This window comes from Ursus maritimus (assembly GCF_017311325.1).
Source record: "Ursus maritimus isolate PB19 chromosome X unlocalized genomic scaffold, ASM1731132v1 scaffold_X1, whole genome shotgun sequence".
Taxonomy (NCBI): Eukaryota; Metazoa; Chordata; class Mammalia; order Carnivora; family Ursidae; genus Ursus; species Ursus maritimus.
Window position 1 is genome coordinate 65,401,884 of NW_024423319.1, and position 4,573 is coordinate 65,406,456.

A 4,573-nucleotide genomic window follows, 5' to 3' on the forward strand; every position below is an offset into this window, starting at 1 on the left:
CTTAGAAGCTCTTCTCTTTTCCAGCTTGAATAGCTTCTTTTCTTTTTAAAGAAGCTATTTTCTTTTCATATGATTAGAGGTGGTCTCTAAACCATTGGATCATGTGGTCATTAACCAGTATTTTCAGCTAATAAAAACTTGAATAACCTAAAAAACACAGTTATTGTAGGGGCCATTAAGTCTTAAATATTTTCTTTTAACTTCATCATATTAAGATGGTTCTATACAGTGAAATAATAGACAAAAGAAAAGCTTCCTAGGATGATTGACTCAGACGAAAGTGTCAAGAAAAGGGGCATTTATTATAACATAATTTTACATTACCATATTACATATTCATATAAAAGGGTATAAAGTATAAATTTTTAAATCCATGTTGAAATATTTTTTAATGGATTGGGATGAATAAGCTATAGTTTTAGAATATGGGCTCTGAAAATGGAGCAAGATGATAGTGTTTTATTTCTTATATCCCTGTATTTTAAAAATAGTGTATTTCCTTCCTAAGGGAGCCCAGTTTACAAAAATTAAGTTGGAACAAGAGTAATTTGTGATCAGAAAAACTGATGCCTTCCTGAAGGTTTTCAAAATAGAAATATCTTGGTGATGAACAGATAGGTTCATTTGGAAGTTTTTTCAACAGTTCAAGTCTGAGGGTCAGCTGTGAGAATCAGAAAGAGGTGTAGGCATTTGGACAAACTCAAAGTATGCATTTACTTTTCCTCTACAGGGATGTGCACCTTTTATATACCTTAAGATAAATATTTTGCCTTTTTCCTTAGATGTTGACAAAGATCAGTTTGTACAAATGGCTAGTTTAAAAATAAGTTTTAAGGGGCACCTCCGTGGCTCAGTCTGTTAAGCGTTCAACTCTTGATTTCAGGTCATGATCTCAGGGTCGTGAGATCAAGCCCTGCATTGGGCTCTGAGCTGGGCATGGAACCTGCTTAAGATTCTCTCTCTGCCTCCATCCCCCCCCCAAATTAATTAATTTTGCTTTAAGGATAAGATATTTAAAGATTATATGAATTCTTGTTTCTGGATCACTTTGTTTATGTTGTCATCTTGCTGTCATCCTTCCTAATTCCTGGATGTGTCAGTGAGTAGCAGCTTTTGCCAGTGTATATTTATAATTCATATATACCTTCTACCTTTGTCATAGGATATTCTGTTGTAGATTAGTAGTTGAAAGCTTTTAAATATATTTGTTTTGGGAGCTTTCTTAAATTATAGAAAGTCCCTTTTCCCCCTGCTTTGAGTACATAGATTTTGAATGTAAACTATATAGTAAATGACAATATTAAGTCAAATAAGCTGGTTAAAACTGATTAGTTAAGACAAAATGACTCAGCAAGGGAGGCTCTTTGCCAGTTTTATTGTTACAGCAATTTGTGCAGATAATCATTACTAAATAAACAATATGTCTTTGTGACTAGAAATGGATGGCCCATTGAAGGAACTCTTTTCTGCAATGCATAGGGAGAACTGATATTTTGTCATTCACACTTTTAGATCAAGTATAGATAATTAATAGACACTCTGGGGGTATGGCTTTAGAGCCTTATGCAGAAGGTGAAAACTTGGAATTGCCTCAAAGAGAAAGTAATTGTTTGCAGAGTTCATAATATGGGTAAAATGGTAGTAAATTATAGTGCTTTAACTTAGCATTAAGCTGTCATATTTCTGATGACCAATCAGTGAAAGGCAACTTTCCATTGCCCCAAGTTTTTCAGTTCTAATGGTTATGAAGGAAACCTTTGGGGTAGAGAAATTTCTTGACTGCAAAGCATACAAAACTAGCATTTTGATTAAGTAGAATTGGAATTAATTGTTCTAATTAAAAACAAGTCGGAACAGTTTTGGTTTAAAAAGACAGTGGATTGTTTTCATATATCCTGTTCGCACACAGCTACAGAACAATGTTTTTCACTGATTAGTTTCTATTCCATTTCTACTACATAAAATCATAGGATTTTTAGAGTTGGAAGGAATATAAAAGCCTTTAATGTAATTTCCTCATTCAGAAACAATTTCAGGAGAAATCACTGGTCTTGCTAGAGACCAATTTGGAATGAAAACCCTGGCTCTTGACACCTACTCCATTTCTCTTTTTGCTGAACTTTTCCACTCAGAAGCTAAGTTGAAAAATATATTGAGGGCTGAGACTTCTAGAAGGTTGAAGTGAGGAGCTCGGTAGACCTTCTCTCCAGCAAAACAACTTTACTGTTTGAAATTATTTGTTAAAAACAATAATTTAAAATCTCTATAGAAATTGCCCAAAGGGCATGTATCAATTAGAAAAACATGGATTCAAGAAACCTATTAAATATCAGTAAGAATAGCAAGATTCTGGCATTTGAAGAATTACCTGCATATCCTCTATCATACCAGGTCTGTGTTACAGAAGCTTGACTTTGGGTACTCCATTTAGGCAGGTGTGGTGAAGATGTTGGGAGGAGGTAGGGCTCCTCCCCGAAGCTCCCACTCCAGGGCTGTGGTTTCACCCTGGCAGGGGTAGCTGCCTGCATTTCTTACCCCCCAACTCTGTGTTGCGGAAATTTATTCCACATAGGCACAGCCAAGAGGACTGGTGATACCTTCCACCACCCAGCCTCCATTCTTTGAGTGGAAGCACTATTCTGTGTGCAGGCTAATACTGAGGCCCTGATTTTTTCCACCCTAGCTTAGTCAAAGTTTGGATGTTTCACTGAAGGAGAGGAAAACTGAGAATACCAGGGACTGACACCATGCCCCAGTGCCCTCTCAGAGTGGTGTTTTCACTCTAGGCCCCTTGCCTCCCACCCCCCATCTTTGGTTCAGTGGTGCACAGGTTCTTTCTAAGTGGGAAGGTATGCAATGAGGACAAAGAATTCCACCACCCTTCCTGGGGGACTGACTTCATTTGAAACAGCATGGAGAACTCTGTCCCTAAGGACATTGTCAAAAACAATGGAGATCTTGGTGGAGAGCAATTAGGAGAAGCTGGTGCAAGCAAAGCAGCAGAGCAGCCCGAGTTTTAACAAACAGAAACCAAGAGGGAACCAAAAAGAGCCCTCCTGGGAGCACAGTCAACTCTGGGGATTGAAAAGACTGTGTGCATGTGCTGGGCTGCACCTACCTACTCAGGACAATTAGAGCAGAACGTGGGACAGACTTAAAAGCATTTCCCAGTACATGCAGACCCATCAACACAGAGCAAAAGCTTTGCTGGCACAAGGAACTTGACCAAACACTGAATAATAAATTGTTCTGATCTAGAGGTGACTATTAGGAACACAGGCTTAAAAATAAAATCACACTCCTTGGCAATCTGGAAGACTATGTATATGTCTAAAACTGTGCCCTCCCAGAGCAGAGAAGGAAACTCCCAATTACTAGTCCCTCGCTGAACGTGGGTCAAAAGAATACTCCCTGAAATAGCAGCCTCCAAGCACATACACATCCAATGGTAAAGGGTAAAAATCCCGCCAATAAGTGCATTATACCGACCCAGAGAGAACCCTTAGGTGGCTAGACTAAAAGATAGGTAACATCATGCTGCATGCTGCAGGGGAAATAACCAAGCAAATGCTGATTCCTTATAGGAGAAGGATCATTATCCAGAGTTGCTATAAGATACTATAATACAATGTCTGGTTTATAACAAAAGATTTTAAGAAATGCAAAGAAACAGGAAAGTATCATGCATACACAGGAAAAACAGGCAGTAAATAGTGCTTTAAGGGGCCTGGATGGTAACTATAGCATATAAAGATTTATCAATAAAGAAATAGAAATTACTTTAAAAGAACTGAATGGAAATTCTGAAGTTGAGAAGTACAGTAACTGAAATGAGAAATTTACTAGAGGAACTCAATAGTATATTTGAGCTGGCCAAAGAGTCCTCAAACTTGAATATAAATCAAGAGATTATGCAATCTGAAGAACAGAGACAAAAATGAAAAATGTCTTCAAGAGAAATGTAGGACACCATTGAAAATACCAACGTATTCAAACTGTAAGCAGAGGAGAGGAAAGGAGCAGGAAAAAATATTCAAAGAGATGAATGGAAACATCTAAATTTGATGAAAAATATAACACGTCAAAAAGGCTCAACAGACACCATTTAGGAAAAACACAGATGTTCAAAGCTAAAGATAAGGAGAAAATTGTAAAAGCAGTAAGAGATAGATAAAAGACTCCTCACATATAGGGAAACCCCAATATGATTAACAGGTGAGGTTTCTCATAAACAGTGAAAGCCAGAAGACAGGGATCGCATATTCAAATTGCCGAAATTTAAAAAACTATCAATCAAGGGATGCCTGGGTGGCTCAGTTGGTTAAGTGTCTACCTTTGGCTCAGGTCATGAACCCAGGGTGTTGGGATCAGGCCCCGCATCAGGCCCCCCTGCTTGTGCTTATGCTCACTCTCTGACAAATAAAAACCCTTAAAAATGTTTTTAAATAAAAAACTATCAATCAAGAATATTATATCCAAAACTATCATTCAAAAATGAAGGTGAAATAAAGATGTTATCATATAAGTAAAAAGAAAATGCATTGCTAGTAAATCTCTATTGCAAGAAGTACAA